Source organism: Phyllobates terribilis, unplaced genomic scaffold (assembly GCF_046119375.1).
Source record: "Phyllobates terribilis strain yellow unplaced genomic scaffold, ASM4611937v1 Scaffold_38__1_contigs__length_12584779, whole genome shotgun sequence".
Classification (NCBI taxonomy): Eukaryota; Metazoa; Chordata; class Amphibia; order Anura; family Dendrobatidae; genus Phyllobates; species Phyllobates terribilis.
The window spans coordinates 1721119-1742760 of NW_027362798.1; the positions used below are offsets into that span (position 1 = coordinate 1721119).

The 21642-nt window shown below is 48.0% G+C and overlaps 12 non-coding genes and 1 pseudogene across 12 annotated transcripts; all 13 read left to right on the forward strand.

Annotated features, from left to right (window-relative positions):
* Positions 1-5344: 5344 nt before the first annotated feature.
* LOC141183358 (U2 spliceosomal RNA) lies at positions 5345-5540 on the forward strand. The gene has a single exon (XR_012258336.1). It is a non-coding gene; the product is annotated as a U2 spliceosomal RNA (small nuclear RNA).
* Positions 5541-6658: 1118 nt separating this feature from the next.
* On the forward strand, positions 6659-6849 carry LOC141183259 (U2 spliceosomal RNA). Its single transcript, XR_012258254.1, has one exon. It is a non-coding gene; the product is annotated as a U2 spliceosomal RNA (small nuclear RNA).
* Positions 6850-7967: 1118 nt separating this feature from the next.
* Positions 7968-8158, forward strand: LOC141183130 (U2 spliceosomal RNA). The gene has a single exon (XR_012258136.1). It is a non-coding gene; the product is annotated as a U2 spliceosomal RNA (small nuclear RNA).
* Positions 8159-9273: 1115 nt separating this feature from the next.
* LOC141183611 (U2 spliceosomal RNA) lies at positions 9274-9464 on the forward strand. The gene has a single exon (XR_012258447.1). It is a non-coding gene; the product is annotated as a U2 spliceosomal RNA (small nuclear RNA).
* Positions 9465-10579: 1115 nt separating this feature from the next.
* On the forward strand, positions 10580-10770 carry LOC141183769 (U2 spliceosomal RNA). Its single transcript, XR_012258591.1, has one exon. It is a non-coding gene; the product is annotated as a U2 spliceosomal RNA (small nuclear RNA).
* A 1115-nt stretch (positions 10771-11885) lies between these two features.
* Positions 11886-12076, forward strand: LOC141183772 (U2 spliceosomal RNA). Its single transcript, XR_012258593.1, has one exon. It is a non-coding gene; the product is annotated as a U2 spliceosomal RNA (small nuclear RNA).
* A 1115-nt stretch (positions 12077-13191) lies between these two features.
* LOC141183773 (U2 spliceosomal RNA) lies at positions 13192-13382 on the forward strand. The gene has a single exon (XR_012258594.1). It is a non-coding gene; the product is annotated as a U2 spliceosomal RNA (small nuclear RNA).
* A 1115-nt stretch (positions 13383-14497) lies between these two features.
* Positions 14498-14688, forward strand: LOC141183774 (U2 spliceosomal RNA). The gene has a single exon (XR_012258595.1). It is a non-coding gene; the product is annotated as a U2 spliceosomal RNA (small nuclear RNA).
* A 1115-nt stretch (positions 14689-15803) lies between these two features.
* LOC141183775 (U2 spliceosomal RNA) lies at positions 15804-15994 on the forward strand. Its single transcript, XR_012258596.1, has one exon. It is a non-coding gene; the product is annotated as a U2 spliceosomal RNA (small nuclear RNA).
* A 1115-nt stretch (positions 15995-17109) lies between these two features.
* Positions 17110-17300, forward strand: LOC141183227 (U2 spliceosomal RNA). Its single transcript, XR_012258225.1, has one exon. It is a non-coding gene; the product is annotated as a U2 spliceosomal RNA (small nuclear RNA).
* Positions 17301-18415: 1115 nt separating this feature from the next.
* On the forward strand, positions 18416-18606 carry LOC141183776 (U2 spliceosomal RNA). Its single transcript, XR_012258597.1, has one exon. It is a non-coding gene; the product is annotated as a U2 spliceosomal RNA (small nuclear RNA).
* Positions 18607-19721: 1115 nt separating this feature from the next.
* LOC141183777 (U2 spliceosomal RNA) lies at positions 19722-19912 on the forward strand. Its single transcript, XR_012258598.1, has one exon. It is a non-coding gene; the product is annotated as a U2 spliceosomal RNA (small nuclear RNA).
* Positions 19913-21027: 1115 nt separating this feature from the next.
* Positions 21028-21119, forward strand: LOC141183537 (U2 spliceosomal RNA; annotated as a pseudogene).
* The last annotated feature ends 523 nt before the right edge of the window (positions 21120-21642 follow it).

Sequence of the window (21642 nt, forward strand, 5' to 3'; positions counted from 1 at the left end):
GCATAGCTCCACCCATTTCGGGAAGAGTTCCAGATCCAGCTCCAAGAAGTAACTGCAGGAGGAAAGCCATGGCAAGCGCTGCGAGGAAGGCCGAAAAGATGAGCCTGGAGCTGGGGACAGCCAGGAGGGCCCAGCCAGGAGCCGATTCTGACCCCAAGGACTCTGCCTCCACGACTGGCCAGCAGAAGGGACCCCAGAAGCCCCGCCACGAAGCTCCAGCCCTGGAGCCATGGATGCGGCAGACGGTGGCCCTGAAGCTGAAGGAAGTGGATGGGAGGGTGCCGGACATGTCCTCGGACGTGTTCTGCCAGAAGATGCTGCTGGATCGAGGCTTCTCCAGGTCGGACACCCTCAGCATCCAGACCTTCTTGACGGGGATCTTCTTCGTCACCTTCGCCACTGTGAACACCTGCAGGAGGTTCTGGGAAATGGTAAGCGCAAAAGGACCGGATAATTCTTTCTCTGCCTTTACAGGTAGCTGCCCTATCCAGAGGGATGAAAGGAGGATCACGGTCTCCATGCGCAACCCGCACACCCCAGGCCAAGACATCTGTACCTTCCTGAGACGCTTCTGTTTGGTTGTGAAGGAACCCTCTCACATCCTGAATGGACTCGGCTTCTGGACAGGTAAGTGGTCGGTGACCGTTAGACTTCACAGGGACCTGGCGTACTCAGACGGACTTCGGCACCTGCCCCCGACATTCTCCCTGGGCAACTCCTACGGCCTCATCTATTACCCGGACATGCCGCGGAACTGCAGGAGATGCGGCAAGAACGGCCACGAGATGAAGGACTGCAAGGAGGATGCCTGCAGGATTTGTCGAGTGACGGGACACAGCTCAAGGACTGCCCGAAGAAGACGTCCTGCAACCTGTGTGGGCTGGCGGCTCATCTGTACAAGGATTGCCCCAGGCGTGAGAGATCCTGGGCATCGGTGGTTGCGACGACCCCAGCTACGGAGGACAAGGCCCCGACGACCAGGCCTGTGAAGGTCAAGGACGCGACGACCAAGGCCCCAGCGGCCAAGGCCGAGACGACCAAGGCCAAAGCGGTCAAGGAGTCGGTGGCCAAAGCCCCAGCGACGGTCCCAGCAGCTCCGAAGCAGAAGAAAAAGTCAAAGGAGGGTAAGAGTTCTGTCACCCCTCTCTCGATCCCTCCCCCTGCCACCCCCGTCCAATCCCCCCCCACCCCGGCCACCCCTGCTGAGGATTCCACTTCCTCTTCCTCCTTCCCCTACTCCTCAGCAGGTGTCCTTTCCCCTGCCCCGGCAGCCACTCTCCCTCCCCAGACCATGGTAGCGGTGGAATTAACCTTTCCTCCACCCGCCGCTATCTATTCCGAGGAGGATTTTCCCCTTCTTGTCTCCCCAGTTCCAACCCGGGGAAAGAGGAAGGTGGAGGACAGCCCTGCTACTGAATCCTCCAAAAAGAAGATTCTGGATTTCGTAGGCGAAAAGGAGGATACCCTCCCTGAGCCAGAAGAGATGGAGCACATGGTTGAGACCCTGGTGGCCGAGCCAGAAGAGGAGGAACTGGTGGTCGCCGAGATTGAGGCCGCGCTGCTTGACCAGATGGAGGAAGAGGGCCTGCTGGTGATCCCGTCACCAGCAGTCAACACCGACGAGGGACCACCCGACCGGAGTGGTAACTAAGGTGTATTGCCTGCGCTAACTTTTTCTTTTTTCCCTACATGATGGCTAATATTAACTTATTTTCCATTAATGTCAGGAGCATCAAGGACAAGTTCAGACGTCAGACTATTTATGCCTTCCTTACTTCCCAGTTGTGTGATGTTTATATGTTGCAGGAATGTTCCCTTCCCTCCTCTAGGTCCTTCAAACATCTGGCCAGGGAGTGGTCCCACGGTCCATCCTACTGGTCCGGTGGGGGTGACTGCAAGTCTGCGGGGGTCGCAATTCTGATCAGGGGGGGCGCATTCACGCTTGAGTCCGTCCAGGAGCTCATCTGCGGCAGGGCTCTTGTTGTAGATGGCAACTGGGCGGGAGAACCTGTCAGGTTCATCAACGTGTATGCGTCCCCACTGAAGAATGAGCGTTTGGAGCTTTTCCAGACCCTGCGGCTTCAGCTTGCCACCACCAGGACCTTAGTGATGGCCGGGGATTTCAACTGCCCCATCGAGGAGGACGGTCGTAGTTCTGGCACATCTGCCAAGTTGGACATCACGTCCAAGCTGCTCATCGAGATGGTAACCGAGGCCTCTCTTCAGGACGTGGTGGGCTCCATGGGGAGAGGCTCCACGAACTATTCGTGGAGCCGACCCGATGGCTCACTCCGCTCCAGGATTGACTTTGTGTTCACCTCTCGGGCAGTCAGGCAGAGTAGGCACTCGATGGTCTCCTGCTTCTTCTCCGACCACAGAGCCATTCACTTACAAGGTGTCCTCGGCGACGGTTTTCCGTCCGGCCCCGGCTCCTGGAAGCTGAATTGTGCTCTGCTGGCTCAGGATGAAGTCGTGGAGGAGCTGAGAGCAGCCTACGCAATGTGGCAGTCCTACAAGGGTAGCTTCCAAACAGTCTCTGATTGGTGGGAATATGTTAAACTTGAGTTTCGCTGTTTCTTTCAGGCCAAGGGTCGACAACAGGAGTGTGAGAAGAGGAGGGACTTCAGAGGGCTGCAGCGCGAGCTGCGGTCGCTGCAGGACCTTCTTCACTGCAGCTGGGACGTGAGGGAGGAGCTGGAGGAGACCAAGAAGAGCCTGAAAAGGCACTTTGAGGAGGAGTCCAAGCGAATCATCTTCCGTTCCAAAGTGGAGAATCTGGAGAAGGGTGAGAAATGTAACTCATTCTTTTTCAGGAAACTTCATGCCGGTCACACGCCCCTGAACGAGCTGCGAGACGAGAGCGGAAACATGCGACGTGGGAAGGAGGACGTGATGAGGGTCGTCAGCGACTTCTACAGCGAACTCTACTCCCACAAGACTACCGACCCCGACGCTGCTAATAAGTTCCTGTCAGGTATCACTAACCATCTTGATCCTGCAGGCACGGCAGCCTTGGACAAACCTCTGATGGTGGGCGAATTGCTCTCTGCCGCTAAATCCTTTAGGACCGGCAGGACCCCGGGCAGTGATGGTCTTCCAGCGGAGCTCTATGTAGCGCTGGGAGACCTCATCTGTCCGGACCTGTTGGACCTGTACGAGGAGATGGTGGTGGAGGGTAGAATGCCTCCATCTTTGAGGGAAGGAATGGTCACGATCCTGTACAAGCGGAAGGGAGAGAGGTGCGACCTGAGGAATTGGCGTCCCATCACTCTGCTCAACGTGGACTACAAGATCCTGGCCAAGACGATGGCGACACGACTTAAGACGGTCATCGGACGGATCATCCACCCGGACCAGACCTGCGGCATCCCTGGACGTCGCATCGCAGACAGCCTCGCTCTCGTGCGGGACACGGTCGAGTACATCAAGGTCCGCCGCGCACACGCGGCCCTGGTCTCCTTGGATCAGGAGAAGGCCTTCGACCGGGTTTCCCACGAGTTCATGGGCCGAGCTCTGCACCGGTTAGGTTTGGGTAACATGTTTTGTTCGTATGTCCGTCTGATGTATTTTGATATCCACAGCTCGGTGTTGGTGAACGGCTGGAAGACTGACCCCTTCCCTGTCCTCTCTGGGGTCAGACAAGGCTGCCCTCTATCACCTCTTCTTTTTGTTTGTGTTATAGAACTCTTCGCAGAGGCTATCCGGCAGAATGGAGAGATCAGAGGGATCACCGCACCGGGTCCGGGACGACACGAGGTCAAGTGCTCGCTCTACATGGACGACGTCACCGTCTTCTGCGCTGATCGTGGTTCAGTCGACGCCCTCGTCCAGACGTGTGAGAGGTTCGGCCGGGCTTCAGGGGCCAAAGTCAACTGCAGGAAGTCGGAAGCCATGCTCTTCGGGGATTGGCAGCCGGCCTCCTCCGCCCCCTTCCCCTTCAACATTCAACCGGATTTCCTCAAGGTGCTGGGAGTCTGGTTCGGGAAGGAAGGAGCAGCCCTCAAGTCCTGGCAAGAACGCTTGGCCAAGGTGAAGCAACGGATCGGACTCTGGAGCCTCAGACACCTCACTTGTGAGGGTAAGGCACTCGTCCTGCGTAATGAGGTCCTGCCCGTCTTGCAGTACACGGCGCAGGCCTGGCCCCCACACGTCACTGTGTGCAGGGCCATTACCAGGACAGTGTTTCACTTTGTCTGGGGATCCAAGATGGACAGAGTCAGGCGGGCCGTCATGTACAAGGAGCCTCGCAAGGGTGGGAAGGGCGTTCCAGATATCCCCACCCTCCTGCGATCCTCTTTTGTGTGTGATTGTGTCCGCCGGACTTTGCAAGTCAAGAATGGCTCCGCGGGCAGGTCCATGTCTCGCTTCTTCCTGCTTCCTCTTTGGAGGCGACTCGGCTGGGACAAGTGGGACAGCTCCTTCCCCTACAACTGGACGACGCCATGGTTCTACGGAGACGTCGTTCGATTTGTGGGGGAGCATCAACTGGAGGGACTCAAGCCCGACTTGTGGAAGCCCAAAACTATCCACAAGCTAATCAGAGCCAAGGATGACGTGGAGAACATCACAGGACTTCACCAGGACACGCTGGAGACTGTGTGGACAAATGTGTCGTCTGACAGGCTGACCAACGGGCACAAGGACTTGTCGTGGATGGCGATTCAGGGCGGACTGCCCGTCCGGTCATTCATGCATGCCCGGAACCTGTGCAAGACCCGGTACTGCCCAAGGTGCCCCTTCGTGGAGGAAACATCTTTGCACACTTTTTGGGACTGCGGATTTGCACAGCGCCTATTGACTGCACTTGAGGACGACCTGAGGAACTCTGTCCCCAGGGCGAGCCTATCGCACCATTCTGTGCTTTACGGACTCTTCCCTGGGGTTCATACCGTCGGAGCCATCCAGGAGGCTTGGCGCCTTATGAACTGCTTCAAGGATGCCGTTTGGGTCGCCAGGAACCGGCTCATCTTGAGGAGGGAGAGGATGTCCATCCAGGACTGCCGCAGGCTGATCCACAGCCTGCTCAGAGACTATTCCATCATGGACGGTCCGGAGGACGAGGACGAGGACTAAACCCCTCCTCCCCCTCTCCCCTTATGTGTCTTGTCTTTCAATAAAGCTTCGGGCCTGTGATTTTCCCCTCCCCATCCCCTTTTTCCAATCCCCATCCCTTATCACGGTTCGTCGTACTGTATTGATTGACATGCTTTTTCTTTCAGATTGAGTGTTTTGTGTAGCATAGGGGTGTGATGTGTCTAGTTAGTGCGTCGTATCCTCATGCTATGTAAATATGATGTAGAATTCTGTGTGTACTGGGCTGCGGCACTGTACACTGTCTGTTAACTTATTTTTTGTGCTAATAAAAGATATATTCAATCAAAAAAAAATCTATTCTTATCAGTTTAATATCTGATACGTCCCCTATCTGGGGACCATATATTAAATGGATTTTTAGAACAGGGAGATGGAAAAAGAGCTTGCTCTGTCCACTCCACGCATTGACCTGGTATTGCAGTATCTCCAGGACCGGTGCACCCCTTCTTTAATGCAGTTTCTAAAATCAGAAAGAATTGAATTCAATGTTTTTTGTTCATTTTGCTTGTTTGTCGGATTTTGGGATGGACTCTTTGGCTTTGCTTTTCTTCTCCTCATTGGATTTTTCATGTTCAAAGTTGCAGAAGCCAGATTACAAGCTCATTTTGGTTCAACTTCAGGAACTGTGCATTGCATTGCCATGTAATGTGATGCAATGCTATCTTTCTAGCTCTCCCTTTTTACTTCCTTTTGGATAAACAGACATATTAGGCAAGCATTTTGGAGCTTTCACCTAAATAACTACAGGTGGTGAGATAAGCTGCACAATATAATTGACCTTTCAGTATATTGTTGCACACACACCATCTATTTAGCAAATGCCCTTGTTATCAACAGCAGCCTTTTAAACTCACCTGAGCTAACAGGTATGTGCGCTGGTTACTCTGCTGCGCTTAAAATTTCTTTTTTGGTTTGCTACAATGCCTTTTCTGAAACGTTGTCTCCTTCTGCTGGAACACTGACTTCTTTCATTTAATGCCTGCAGACTATAAAAGAGAACCCAACCCAAAAAGTTTGGTTGATTAGTCTGTGGCATTCTGTTAAACTGTTGCTTATGGCGGTCTCTGTGAGCTTCTCAGCGACATTCAGCCAGCCAGGTATCCTGCCTGCAGTAGATGGAATGTGGCAATGGAACGCTGGCTGCGCGTGTCATAATAGGCTCTGAGCCTTTATATACCTGTGCACAGCAGCAGCCACCTTCAGTCTGCTGCTGGACAGCCAGCAGCAGCAGCAGCAGCAGGAGAGGTATGTAATCAGGAGCCCTCCTGCTAAGGGTAGACAGCTGCTCGTTCCACCCCACCCCCCGCCTTAATTGGTTCTCCTCCCTTCCAACGGTGTTGAGGCGGGTGGGAACAGCAGGGGGTGAAGGTGCTGTGTTTAAAGAGGTGGAGTTATGCAGATCTAAAACGCGTGGATTGCAGCAGCAGCAAGCCGAAAAGTGCAGGCATGTAAGGGATCTAGAGGTTGACAACATGTCTTCTTAACGGGAGTCCAGGAGCTCATCTCCACAAATGGACTTTTCAGGATCCTTGGGTGGCTCCGTAGTTTGAAACCAATTCTGGTTATCGCTTCTCGGCCTTTTGGCTAAGATCAATTGTAGTATCTGTTCTTATCAGTTTAATATCTGATACGTCCCCTATCTGGGGACCATATATTAAATGGATTTTTAGAACAGGGAGATGGAAAAAGAGCTTGCTCTGTGCACTCCACGCATTGACCTGGTATTGCAGTATCTCCAGGACCGGTGCACCCCTTCTTTAATGCAGTTTCTAAAATCAGAAAGAATTGAATTCAATGTTTTTTGTTCATTTTGCTTGTTTGTCGGATTTTGGGATGGACTCTTTGGCTTTGCTTTTCTTCTCCTCATTGGATTTTTCATGTTCAAAGTTGCAGAAGCCAGATTACAAGCTCATTTTGGTTCAACTTCAGCAACTATGCATTGCATTGCCATGTAATGTGATGCAATGCTATCTTTCTAGCTCTCCCTTTTTACTTCCTTTTGGATAAACAGACATATTAGGCAAGCATTTTGGAGCTTTCACCTAAATAACTACAGGTGGTGAGATAAGCTGCACAATATAATTTACCTTTCAGTATATTGTTGCACACACACCATCTATTTAGCAAATGCCCTTGTTATCAACAGCAGCCTTTTAAACTCACCTGAGCTAACAGGTATGTGCGCTGGTTACTCTGCTGCGCTTAAAATTTCTTTTTTGGTTTGCTACAATGCCTTTTCTGAAACGTTGTCTCCTTCTGCTGGAACACTGACTTCTTTCATTTAATGCCTGCAGACTATAAAAGAGAACCCAACCCAAAAAGTTTGGTTGATTAGTCTGTGGCATTCTGTTAAACTGTTGCTTATGGCGGTCTCTGTGAGCTTCTCAGCGACATTCAGCCAGCCAGGTATCCTGCCTGCAGTAGATGGAATGTGGCAATGGAACGCTGGCTGCGCGTGTCATAATAGGCTCTGAGCCTTTATATACCTGTGCACAGCAGCAGCCACCTTCAGTCTGCTGCTGGACAGCCAGCAGCAGCAGCAGCAGCAGGAGAGGTATGTAATCAGGAGCCCTCCTGCTAAGGGTAGACAGCTGCTCGTTCCACCCCACCCCCCGCCTTAATTGGTTCTCCTCCCTTCCAACGGTGTTGAGGCGGGTGGGAACAGCAGGGGGTGAAGGTGCTGTGTTTAAAGAGGTGGAGTTATGCAGATCTAAAACGCGTGGATTGCAGCAGCAGCAAGCCGAAAAGTGCAGGCATGTAAGGGATCTAGAGGTTGACAACATGTCTTCTTAACGGGAGTCCAGGAGCTCATCTCCACAAATGGACTTTTCAGGATCCTTGGGTGGCTCCGTAGTTTGAAACCAATTCTGGTTATCGCTTCTCGGCCTTTTGGCTAAGATCAAGTGTAGTATCTGTTCTTATCAGTTTAATATCTGATACGTCCCCTATCTGGGGACCATATATTAAATGGATTTTTAGAACAGGGAGATGGAAAAAGAGCTTGCTCTGTCCACTCCACGCATTGACCTGGTATTGCAATATCTCCAGGACCGGTGCACCCCTTCTTTAATGCAGTTTCTAAAATCAGAAAGAATTGAATTCAATGTTTTTTGTTCATTTTGCTTGTTTGTCGGATTTTGGGATGGACTCTTTGGCTTTGCTTTTCTTCTCCTCATTGGATTTTTCATGTTCAAAGTTGCAGAAGCCAGATTACAAGCTCATTTTGGTTCAACTTCAGCAACTGTGCATTGCATTGCCATGTAATGTGATGCAATGCTATCTTTCTAGCTCTCCCTTTTTACTTCCTTTTGGATAAACAGACATATTAGGCAAGCATTTTGGAGCTTTCACCTAAATAACTACAGGTGGTGAGATAAGCTGCACAATATAATTGACCTTTCAGTATATTGTTGCACACACACCATCTATTTAGCAAATGCCCTTGTTATCAACAGCAGCCTTTTAAACTCACCTGAGCTAACAGGTATGTGCGCTGGTTACTCTGCTGCGCTTAAAATTTCTTTTTTGGTTTGCTACAATGCCTTTTCTGAAACGTTGTCTCCTTCTGCTGGAACACTGACTTCTTTCATTTAATGCCTGCAGACTATAAAAGAGAACCCAACCCAAAAAGTTTGGTTGATTAGTCTGTGGCATTCTGTTAAACTGTTGCTTATGGCGGTCTCTGTGAGCTTCTCAGCGACATTCAGCCAGCCAGGTATCCTGCCTGCAGTAGATGGAATGTGGCAATGGAACGCTGGCTGCGCGTGTCATAATAGGCTCTGAGCCTTTATATACCTGTGCACAGCAGCAGCCACCTTCAGTCTGCTGCTGGACAGCCAGCAGCAGCAGCAGCAGGAGAGGTATGTAATCAGGAGCCCTCCTGCTAAGGGTAGACAGCTGCTCGTTCCACCCCACCCCCCGCCTTAATTGGTTCTCCTCCCTTCCAACGGTGTTGAGGCGGGTGGGAACAGCAGGGGGTGAAGGTGCTGTGTTTAAAGAGGTGGAGTTATGCAGATCTAAAACGCGTGGATTGCAGCAGCAGCAAGCCGAAAAGTGCAGGCATGTAAGGGATCTAGAGGTTGACAACATGTCTTCTTAACGGGAGTCCAGGAGCTCATCTCCACAAATGGACTTTTCAGGATCCTTGGGTGGCTCCGTAGTTTGAAACCAATTCTGGTTATCGCTTCTCGGCCTTTTGGCTAAGATCAAGTGTAGTATCTGTTCTTATCAGTTTAATATCTGATACGTCCCCTATCTGGGGACCATATATTAAATGGATTTTTAGAACAGGGAGATGGAATAAGAGCTTGCTCTGTCCACTCCACGCATTGACCTGGTATTGCAGTATCTCCAGGACCGGTGCACCCCTTCTTTAATGCAGTTTCTAAAATCAGAAAGAATTGAATTCAATGTTTTTTGTTCATTTTGCTTGTTTGTCGGATTTTTTGATGGACTCTTTGGCTTTGCTTTTCTTCTCCTCATTGGATTTTTCATGTTCAAAGTTGCAGAAGCCAGATTACAAGCTCATTTTGGTTCAACTTCAGCAACTGTGCATTGCATTGCCATGTAATGTGATGCAATGCTATCTTTCTAGCTCTCCCTTTTTACTTCCTTTTGGATAAACAGACATATTAGGCAAGCATTTTGGAGCTTTCACCTAAATAACTACAGGTGGTGAGATAAGCTGCACAATATAATTGACCTTTCAGTATATTGTTGCACACACACCATCTATTTAGCAAATGCCCTTGTTATCAACAGCAGCCTTTTAAACTCACCTGAGCTAACAGGTATGTGCGCTGGTTACTCTGCTGCGCTTAAAATTTCTTTTTTGGTTTGCTACAATGCCTTTTCTGAAACGTTGTCTCCTTCTGCTGGAACACTGACTTCTTTCATTTAATGCCTGCAGACTATAAAAGAGAACCCAACCCAAAAAGTTTGGTTGATTAGTCTGTGGCATTCTGTTAAACTGTTGCTTATGGCGGTCTCTGTGAGCTTCTCAGCGACATTCAGCCAGCCAGGTATCCTGCCTGCAGTAGATGGAATGTGGCAATGGAACGCTGGCTGCGCGTGTCATAATAGGCTCTGAGCCTTTATATACCTGTGTACAGCAGCAGCCACCTTCAGTCTGCTGCTGGACAGCCAGCAGCAGCAGCAGCAGGAGAGGTATGTAATCAGGGGCCCTCCTGCTAAGGGTAGACAGCTGCTCGTTCCACCCCACCCCCCGCCTTAATTGGTTCTCCTCCCTTCCAACGGTGTTGAGGCGGGTGGGAACAGCAGGGGGTGAAGGTGCTGTGTTTAAAGAGGTGGAGTTATGCAGATCTAAAACGCGTGGATTGCAGCAGCAGCAAGCCGAAAAGTGCAGGCATGTAAGGGATCTAGAGGTTGACAACATGTCTTCTTAACGGGAGTCCAGGAGCTCATCTCCACAAATGGACTTTTCAGGATCCTTGGGTGGCTCCGTAGTTTGAAACCAATTCTGGTTATCGCTTCTCGGCCTTTTGGCTAAGATCAAGTGTAGTATCTGTTCTTATCAGTTTAATATCTGATACGTCCCCTATCTGGGGACCATATATTAAATGGATTTTTAGAACAGGGAGATGGAAAAAGAGCTTGCTCTGTCCACTCCACGCATTGACCTGGTATTGCAGTATCTCCAGGACCGGTGCACCCCTTCTTTAATGCAGTTTCTAAAATCAGAAAGAATTGAATTCAATGTTTTTTGTTCATTTTGCTTGTTTGTCGGATTTTGGGATGGACTCTTTGGCTTTGCTTTTCTTCTCCTCATTGGATTTTTCATGTTCAAAGTTGCAGAAGCCAGATTACAAGCTCATTTTGGTTCAACTTCAGCAACTGTGCATTGCATTGCCATGTAATGTGATGCAATGCTATCTTTCTAGCTCTCCCTTTTTACTTCCTTTTGGATAAACAGACATATTAGGCAAGCATTTTGGAGCTTTCACCTAAATAACTACAGGTGGTGAGATAAGCTGCACAATATAATTGACCTTTCAGTATATTGTTGCACACACACCATCTATTTAGCAAATGCCCTTGTTATCAACAGCAGCCTTTTAAACTCACCTGAGCTAACAGGTATGTGCGCTGGTTACTCTGCTGCGCTTAAAATTTCTTTTTTGGTTTGCTACAATGCCTTTTCTGAAACGTTGTCTCCTTCTGCTGGAACACTGACTTCTTTCATTTAATGCCCGCAGACTATAAAAGAGAACCCAACCCAAAAAGTTTGGTTGATTAGTCTGTGGCATTCTGTTAAACTGTTGCTTATGGCGGTCTCTGTGAGCTTCTCAGCGACATTCAGCCAGCCAGGTATCCTGCCTGCAGTAGATGGAATGTGGCAATGGAACGCTGGCTGCGCGTGTCATAATAGGCTCTGAGCCTTTATATACCTGTGCACAGCAGCAGCCACCTTCAGTCTGCTGCTGGACAGCCAGCAGCAGCAGCAGCAGGAGAGGTATGTAATCAGGAGCCCTCCTGCTAAGGGTAGACAGCTGCTCGTTCCACCCCACCCCCCGCCTTAATTGGTTCTCCTCCCTTCCAACGGTGTTGAGGCGGGTGGGAACAGCAGGGGGTGAAGGTGCTGTGTTTAAAGAGGTGGAGTTATGCAGATCTAAAACGCGTGGATTGCAGCAGCAGCAAGCCGAAAAGTGCAGGCATGTAAGGGATCTAGAGGTTGACAACATGTCTTCTTAACGGGAGTCCAGGAGCTCATCTCCACAAATGGACTTTTCAGGATCCTTGGGTGGCTCCGTAGTTTGAAACCAATTCTGGTTATCGCTTCTCGGCCTTTTGGCTAAGATCAAGTGTAGTATCTGTTCTTATCAGTTTAATATCTGATACGTCCCCTATCTGGGGACCATATATTAAATGGATTTTTAGAACAGGGAGATGGAAAAAGAGCTTGCTCTGTCCACTCCACGCATTGACCTGGTATTGCAGTATCTCCAGGACCGGTGCACCCCTTCTTTAATGCAGTTTCTAAAATCAGAAAGAATTGAATTCAATGTTTTTTGTTCATTTTGCTTGTTTGTCGGATTTTTTGATGGACTCTTTGGCTTTGCTTTTCTTCTCCTCATTGGATTTTTCATGTTCAAAGTTGCAGAAGCCAGATTACAAGCTCATTTTGGTTCAACTTCAGCAACTGTGCATTGCATTGCCATGTAATGTGATGCAATGCTATCTTTCTAGCTCTCCCTTTTTACTTCCTTTTGGATAAACAGACATATTAGGCAAGCATTTTGGAGCTTTCACCTAAATAACTACAGGTGGTGAGATAAGCTGCACAATATAATTGACCTTTCAGTATATTGTTGCACACACACCATCTATTTAGCAAATGCCCTTGTTATCAACAGCAGCCTTTTAAACTCACCTGAGCTAACAGGTATGTGCGCTGGTTACTCTGCTGCGCTTAAAATTTCTTTTTTGGTTTGCTACAATGCCTTTTCTGAAACGTTGTCTCCTTCTGCTGGAACACTGACTTCTTTCATTTAATGCCTGCAGACTATAAAAGAGAACCCAACCCAAAAAGTTTGGTTGATTAGTCTGTGGCATTCTGTTAAACTGTTGCTTATGGCGGTCTCTGTGAGCTTCTCAGCGACATTCAGCCAGCCAGGTATCCTGCCTGCAGTAGATGGAATGTGGCAATGGAACGCTGGCTGCGCGTGTCATAATAGGCTCTGAGCCTTTATATACCTGTGTACAGCAGCAGCCACCTTCAGTCTGCTGCTGGAGAGCCAGCAGCAGCAGCAGCAGGAGAGGTATGTAATCAGGGGCCCTCCTGCTAAGGGTAGACAGCTGCTCGTTCCACCCCACCCCCCGCCTTAATTGGTTCTCCTCCCTTCCAACGGTGTTGAGGCGGGTGGGAACAGCAGGGGGTGAAGGTGCTGTGTTTAAAGAGGTGGAGTTATGCAGATCTAAAACGCGTGGATTGCAGCAGCAGCAAGCCGAAAAGTGCAGGCATGTAAGGGATCTAGAGGTTGACAACATGTCTTCTTAACGGGAGTCCAGGAGCTCATCTCCACAAATGGACTTTTCAGGATCCTTGGGTGGCTCCGTAGTTTGAAACCAATTCTGGTTATCGCTTCTCGGCCTTTTGGCTAAGATCAAGTGTAGTATCTGTTCTTATCAGTTTAATATCTGATACGTCCCCTATCTGGGGACCATATATTAAATGGATTTTTAGAACAGGGAGATGGAAAAAGAGCTTGCTCTGTCCACTCCACGCATTGACCTGGTATTGCAGTATCTCCAGGACCGGTGCACCCCTTCTTTAATGCAGTTTCTAAAATCAGAAAGAATTGAATTCAATGTTTTTTGTTCATTTTGCTTGTTTGTCGGATTTTGGGATGGACTCTTTGGCTTTGCTTTTCTTCTCCTCATTGGATTTTTCATGTTCAAAGTTGCAGAAGCCAGATTACAAGCTCATTTTGGTTCAACTTCAGCAACTGTGCATTGCATTGCCATGTAATGTGATGCAATGCTATCTTTCTAGCTCTCCCTTTTTACTTCCTTTTGGATAAACAGACATATTAGGCAAGCATTTTGGAGCTTTCACCTAAATAACTACAGGTGGTGAGATAAGCTGCACAATATAATTGACCTTTCAGTATATTGTTGCACACACACCATCTATTTAGCAAATGCCCTTGTTATCAACAGCAGCCTTTTAAACTCACCTGAGCTAACAGGTATGTGCGCTGGTTACTCTGCTGCGCTTAAAATTTCTTTTTTGGTTTGCTACAATGCCTTTTCTGAAACGTTGTCTCCTTCTGCTGGAACACTGACTTCTTTCATTTAATGCCCGCAGACTATAAAAGAGAACCCAACCCAAAAAGTTTGGTTGATTAGTCTGTGGCATTCTGTTAAACTGTTGCTTATGGCGGTCTCTGTGAGCTTCTCAGCGACATTCAGCCAGCCAGGTATCCTGCCTGCAGTAGATGGAATGTGGCAATGGAACGCTGGCTGCGCGTGTCATAATAGGCTCTGAGCCTTTATATACCTGTGCACAGCAGCAGCCACCTTCAGTCTGCTGCTGGACAGCCAGCAGCAGCAGCAGCAGGAGAGGTATGTAATCAGGAGCCCTCCTGCTAAGGGTAGACAGCTGCTCGTTCCACCCCACCCCCCGCCTTAATTGGTTCTCCTCCCTTCCAACGGTGTTGAGGCGGGTGGGAACAGCAGGGGGTGAAGGTGCTGTGTTTAAAGAGGTGGAGTTATGCAGATCTAAAACGCGTGGATTGCAGCAGCAGCAAGCCGAAAAGTGCAGGCATGTAAGGGATCTAGAGGTTGACAACATGTCTTCTTAACGGGAGTCCAGGAGCTCATCTCCACAAATGGACTTTTCAGGATCCTTGGGTGGCTCCGTAGTTTGAAACCAATTCTGGTTATCGCTTCTCGGCCTTTTGGCTAAGATCAAGTGTAGTATCTGTTCTTATCAGTTTAATATCTGATACGTCCCCTATCTGGGGACCATATATTAAATGGATTTTTAGAACAGGGAGATGGAAAAAGAGCTTGCTCTGTCCACTCCACGCATTGACCTGGTATTGCAGTATCTCCAGGACCGGTGCACCCCTTCTTTAATGCAGTTTCTAAAATCAGAAAGAATTGAATTCAATGTTTTTTGTTCATTTTGCTTGTTTGTCGGATTTTGGGATGGACTCTTTGGCTTTGCTTTTCTTCTCCTCATTGGATTTTTCATGTTCAAAGTTGCAGAAGCCAGATTACAAGCTCATTTTGGTTCAACTTCAGTAACTGTGCATTGCATTGCCATGTAATGTGATGCAATGCTATCTTTCTAGCTCTCCCTTTTTACTTCCTTTTGGATAAACAGACATATTAGGCAAGCATTTTGGAGCTTTCACCTAAATAACTACAGGTGGTGAGATAAGCTGCACAATATAATTGACCTTTCAGTATATTGTTGCACACACACCATCTATTTAGCAAATGCCCTTGTTATCAACAGCAGCCTTTTAAACTCACCTGAGCTAACAGGTATGTGCGCTGGTTACTCTGCTGCGCTTAAAATTTCTTTTTTGGTTTGCTACAATGCCTTTTCTGAAACGTTGTCTCCTTCTGCTGGAACACTGACTTCTTTCATTTAATGCCTGCAGACTATAAAAGAGAACCCAACCCAAAAAGTTTGGTTGATTAGTCTGTGGCATTCTGTTAAACTGTTGCTTATGGCGGTCTCTGTGAGCTTTTCAGCGACATTCAGCCAGCCAGGTATCCTGCCTGCAGAAGATGGAATGTGGCAATGGAACGCTGGCTGCGCGTGTCATAATAGGCTCTGAGCCTTTATATACCTGTGCACAGCAGCAGCCACCTTCAGTCTGCTGCTGGACAGCCAGCAGCAGCAGCAGCAGGAGAGGTATGTAATCAGGAGCCCTCCTGCTAAGGGTAGACAGCTGCTCGTTCCACCCCACCCCCCGCCTTAATTGGTTCTCCTCCCTTCCAACGGTGTTGAGGCGGGTGGGAACAGCAGGGGGTGAAGGTGCTGTGTTTAAAGAGGTGGAGTTATGCAGATCTAAAACGCGTGGATTGCAGCAGCAGCAAGCCGAAAAGTGCAGGCATGTAAGGGATCTAGAGGTTGACAACATGTCTTCTTAACGGGAGTCCAGGAGCTCATCTCCACAAATGGACTTTTCAGGATCCTTGGGTGGCTCCGTAGTTTGAAACCAATTCTGGTTATCGCTTCTCGGCCTTTTGGCTAAGATCAAGTGTAGTATCTGTTCTTATCAGTTTAATATCTGATACGTCCCCTATCTGGGGACCATATATTAAATGGATTTTTAGAACAGGGAGATGGAAAAAGAGCTTGCTCTGTCCACTCCACGCATTGACCTGGTATTGCAGTATCTCCAGGACCGGTGCACCCCTTCTTTAATGCAGTTTCTAAAATCAGAAAGAATTGAATTCAATGTTTTTGGTTCATTTTGCTTGTTTGTCGGATTTTGGGATGGACTCTTTGGCTTTGCTTTTCTTCTCCTCATTGGATTTTTCATGTTCAAAGTTGCAGAAGCCAGATTACAAGCTCATTTTGGTTCAACTTCAGCAACTGTGCATTGCATTGCCATGTAATGTGATGCAATGCTATCTTTCTAGCTCTCCCTTTTTACTTCCTTTTGGATAAACAGACATATTAGGCAAGCATTTTGGAGCTTTCACCTAAATAACTACAGGTGGTGAGATAAGCTGCACAATATAATTGACCTTTCAGTATATTGTTGCACACACACCATCTATTTAGCAAATGCCCTTGTTATCAACAGCAGCCTTTTAAACTCACCTGAGCTAACAGGTATGTGCGCTGGTTACTCTGCTGCGCTTAAAATTTCTTTTTTGGTTTGCTACAATGCCTTTTCTGAAACGTTGTCTCCTTCTGCTGGAACACTGACTTCTTTCATTTAATGCCTGCAGACTATAAAAGAGAACCCAACCCAAAAAGTTTGGTTGATTAGTCTGTGGCATTCTGTTAAACTGTTGCTTATGGCGGTCTCTGTGAGCTTCTCAGCGACATTCAGCCAGCCAGGTATCCTGCCTGCAGTAGATGGAATGTGGCAATGGAACGCTGGCTGCGCGTGTCATAATAGGCTCTGAGCCTTTATATACCTGTGCACAGCAGCAGCCACCTTCAGTCTGCTGCTGGACAGCCAGCAGCAGCAGCAGCAGGAGAGGTATGTAATCAGGAGCCCTCCTGCTAAGGGTAGACAGCTGCTCGTTCCACCCCACCCCCCGCCTTAATTGGTTCTCCTCCCTTCCAACGGTGTTGAGGCGGGTGGGAACAGCAGGGGGTGAAGGTGCTGTGTTTAAAGAGGTGGAGTTATGCAGATCTAAAACGCGTGGATTGCAGCAGCAGCAAGCCGAAAAGTGCAGGCATGTAAGGGATCTAGAGGTTGACAACATGTCTTCTTAACGGGAGTCCAGGAGCTCATCTCCACAAATGGACTTTTCAGGATCCTTGGGTGGCTCCGTAGTTTGAAACCAATTCTGGTTATCGCTTCTCGGCCTTTTGGCTAAGATCAAGTGTAGTATTTGTTCTTATCAGTTTAATATCTGATACGTCCCCTATCTGGGGACCCTATATTAAATGGATTTTTAGAACAGGGAGATGGAAAAAGAGCTTGCTCTGTCCACTCCACGCATTGACCTGGTATTGCAGTATCTCCAGGACCGGTGCACCCCTTCTTTAATGCAGTTTCTAAAATCAGAAAGAATTGAATTCAATGTTTTTTGTTCATTTTGCTTGTTTGTCGGATTTTGGGATGGACTCTTTGGCTTTGCTTTTCTTCTCCTCATTGGATTTTTCATGTTCAAAGTTGCAGAAGCCAGATTACAAGCTCATTTTGGTTCAACTTCAGCAACTGTGCATTGCATTGCCATGTAATGTGATGCAATGCTATCTTTCTAGCTCTCCCTTTTTACTTCCTTTTGGATAAACAGACATATTAGGCAAGCATTTTGGAGCTTTCACCTAAATAACTACAGGTGGTGAGATAAGCTGCACAATATAATTGACCTTTCAGTATATTGTTGCACACACACCATCTATTTAGCAAATGCCCTTGTTATCAACAGCAGCCTTTTAAACTCACCTGAGCTAACAGGTATGTGCGCTGGTTACTCTGCTGCGCTTAAAATTTCTTTTTTGGTTTGCTACAATGCCTTTTCTGAAACGTTGTCTCCTTCTGCTGGAACACTGACTTCTTTCATTTAATGCCTGCAGACTATAAAAGAGAACCCAGCCCAAAAAGTTTGGTTGATTAGTCTGTGGCATTCTGTTAAACTGTTGCTTATGGCGGTCTCTGTGAGCTTCTCAGCGACATTCAGCCAGCCAGGTATCCTGCCTGCAGTAGATGGAATGTGGCAATGGAACGCTGGCTGCGCGTGTCATAATAGGCTCTGAGCCTTTATATACCTGTGCACAGCAGCAGCCACCTTCAGTCTGCTGCTGGACAGCCAGCAGCAGCAGCAGCAGGAGAGGTATGTAATCAGGAGCCCTCCTGCTAAGGGTAGACAGCTGCTCGTTCCACCCCACCCCCCGCCTTAATTGGTTCTCCTCCCTTCCAACGGTGTTGAGGCGGGTGGGAACAGCAGGGGGTGAAGGTGCTGTGTTTAAAGAGGTGGAGTTATGCAGATCTAAAACGCGTGGATTGCAGCAGCAGCAAGCCGAAAAGTGCAGGCATGTAAGGGATCTAGAGGTTGACAACATGTCTTCTTAACGGGAGTCCAGGAGCTCATCTCCACAAATGGACTTTTCAGGATCCTTGGGTGGCTCCGTAGTTTGAAACCAATTCTGGTTATCGCTTCTCGGCCTTTTGGCTAAGATCAAGTGTAGTATCTGTTCTTATCAGTTTAATATCTGATACGTCCCCTATCTGGGGACCATATATTAAATGGATTTTTAGAACAGGGAGATGGAAAAAGAGCTTGCTCTGTCCACTCCACGCATTGACCTGGTATTGCAGTATCTCCAGGACCGGTGCACCCCTTCTTTAATGCAGTTTCTAAAATCAGAAAGAATTGAATTCAATGTTTTTTGTTCATTTTGCTTGTTTGTCGGATTTTGGGATGGACTCTTTGGCTTTGCTTTTCTTCTCCTCATTGGATTTTTCATGTTCAAAGTTGCAGAAGCCAGATTACAAGCTCATTTTGGTTCAACTTCAGCAACTGTGCATTGCATTGCCATGTAATGTGATGCAATGCTATCTTTCTAGCTCTCCCTTTTTACTTCCTTTTGGATAAACAGACATATTAGGCAAGCATTTTGGAGCTTTCACCTAAATAACTACAGGTGGTGAGATAAGCTGCACAATATAATTGACCTTTCAGTATATTGTTGCACACACACCATCTATTTAGCAAATGCCCTTGTTATCAACAGCAGCCTTTTAAACTCACCTGAGCTAACAGGTATGTGCGCTGGTTACTCTGCTGCGCTTAAAATTTCTTTTTTGGTTTGCTACAATGCCTTTTCTGAAACGTTGTCTCCTTCTGCTGGAACACTGACTTCTTTCATTTAATGCCTGCAGACTATAAAAGAGAACCCAACCCAAAAAGTTTGGTTGATTAGTCTGTGGCATTCTGTTAAACTGTTGCTTATGGCGGTCTCTGTGAGCTTCTCAGCGACATTCAGCCAGCCAGGTATCCTGCCTGCAGTAGATGGAATGTGGCAATGGAACGCTGGCTGCGCGTGTCATAATAGGCTCTGAGCCTTTATATACCTGTGCACAGCAGCAGCCACCTTCAGTCTGCTGCTGGACAGCCAGCAGCAGCAGCAGCAGGAGAGGTATGTAATCAGGAGCCCTCCTGCTAAGGGTAGACAGCTGCTCGTTCCACCCCACCCCCCGCCTTAATTGGTTCTCCTCCCTTCCAACGGTGTTGAGGCGGGTGGGAACAGCAGGGGGTGAAGGTGCTGTGTTTAAAGAGGTGGAGTTATGCAGATCTAAAACGCGTGGATTGCAGCAGCAGCAAGCCGAAAAGTGCAGGCATGTAAGGGATCTAGAGGTTGACAACATGTCTTCTTAACGGGAGTCCAGGAGCTCATCTCCACAAATGGACTTTTCAGGATCCTTGGGTGGCTCCGTAGTTTGAAACCAATTCTGGTTATCGCTTCTCGGCCTTTTGGCTAAGATCAAGTGTAGTATCTGTTCTTATCAGTTTAATATCTGATACGTCCCCTATCTGGGGACCATATATTAAATGGATTTTTAGAACAGGGAGATGGAAAAAGAGCTTGCTCTGTCCACTCCACGCATTGACCTGGTATTGCAGTATCTCCAGGACCGGTGCACCCCTTCTTTAATGCAGTTTCTAAAATCAGAAAGAATTGAATTCAATGTTTTTTGTTCATTTTGCTTGTTTGTCGGATTTTGGGATGGACTCTTTGGCTTTGCTTTTCTTCTCCTCATTGGATTTTTCATGTTCAAAGTTGCAGAAGCCAGATTACAAGCTCATTTTGGTTCAACTTCAGCAACTGTGCATTGCATTGCCATGTAATGTGATGCAATGCTATCTTTCTAGCTCTCCCTTTTTACTTCCTTTTGGATAAACAGACATATTAGGCAAGCATTTTGGAGCTTTCACCTAAATAACTACAGGTGGTGAGATAAGCTGCACAATATAATTGACCTTTCAGTATATTGTTGCACACACACCATCTATTTAGCAAATGCCCTTGTTATCAACAGCAGCCTTTTAAACTCACCTGAGCTAACAGGTATGTGCGCTGGTTACTCTGCTGCGCTTAAAATTTCTTTTTTGGTTTGCTACAATGCCTTTTCTGAAACGTTGTCTCCTTCTGCTGGAACACTGACTTCTTTCATTTAATGCCTGCAGACTATAAAAGAGAACCCAACCCAAAAAGTTTGGTTGATTAGTCTGTGGCATTCTGTTAAACTGTTGCTTATGGCGGTCTCTGTGAGCTTCTCAGCGACATTCAGCCAGCCAGGTATCCTGCCTGCAGTAGATGGAATGTGGCAATGGAACGCTGGCTGCGCGTGTCATAATAGGCTCTAAGCCTTTATATACCTGTGCACAGCAGCAGCCACCTTCAGTCTGCTGCTGGACAGCCAGCAGCAGCAGCAGCAGGAGAGGTATGTAATCAGGAGCCCTCCTGCTAAGGGTAGACAGCTGCTCGTTCCACCCCACCCCCCGCCTTAATTGGTTCTCCTCCCTTCCAACGGTGTTGAGGCGGGTGGGAACAGCAGGGGGTGAAGGTGCTGTGTTTAAAGAGGTGGAGTTATGCAGATCTAAAACGCGTGGATTGCAGCAGCAGCAAGCCGAAAAGTGCAGGCATGTAAGGGATCTAGAGGTTGACAACATGTCTTCTTAACGGGAGTCCAGGAGCTCATCTCCACAAATGGACTTTTCAGGATCCTTGGGTGGCTCCGTAGTTTGAAACCAATTCTGGTTATCGCTTCTCGGCCTTTTGGCTAAGATCAAGTGTAGTATCTTTCGAAAAGGCGGTTTTGGATGTTGGCTGCCCTAGTAGATTGATACATTATGCACACTGGGGTTTAGGCGCTTGTTAGTACGCCAGGTGGCTAATATAGTCATCTGGTGGAAAGCATGGCCCCCCAGGATCGACGCCATTGGGCCGGGGAAGATCGAAAGCCCGAAGTGTGAAGTGCCCCAGGAGTGGTGACCCTGGGGTGCCTCAACTCACTGGGATTGGGAACCCCACTTGAGTTTATGGCACATTTGCACTAGCACTTCAATATTTCTTTCTTCACACACACCCTTATTCCAGGCCTTCTGGCCTTAGGATGGGGAATTTTTCAATTCCCGGTCGAAGGTCCGGGCAGTATTATACTGTGAAACCTTCACTATTTATTTAATTTTTTTGTCACTGTGTGTCCACTTTTTCACGTGTGTCCACGTCCTTACTAGGATTTTGTCGGGATGCGGTTCCCTTACGGGTTCCTCTCTTGGCAGGTCTAGGGGGGGAGTGTGTGGCCATCAGGTTCCGCTCCCCCCTGAACCCCCCTGGCTCTCCTCTTTCTGGAGGAGAGCGTTGTTGTCTCCCCT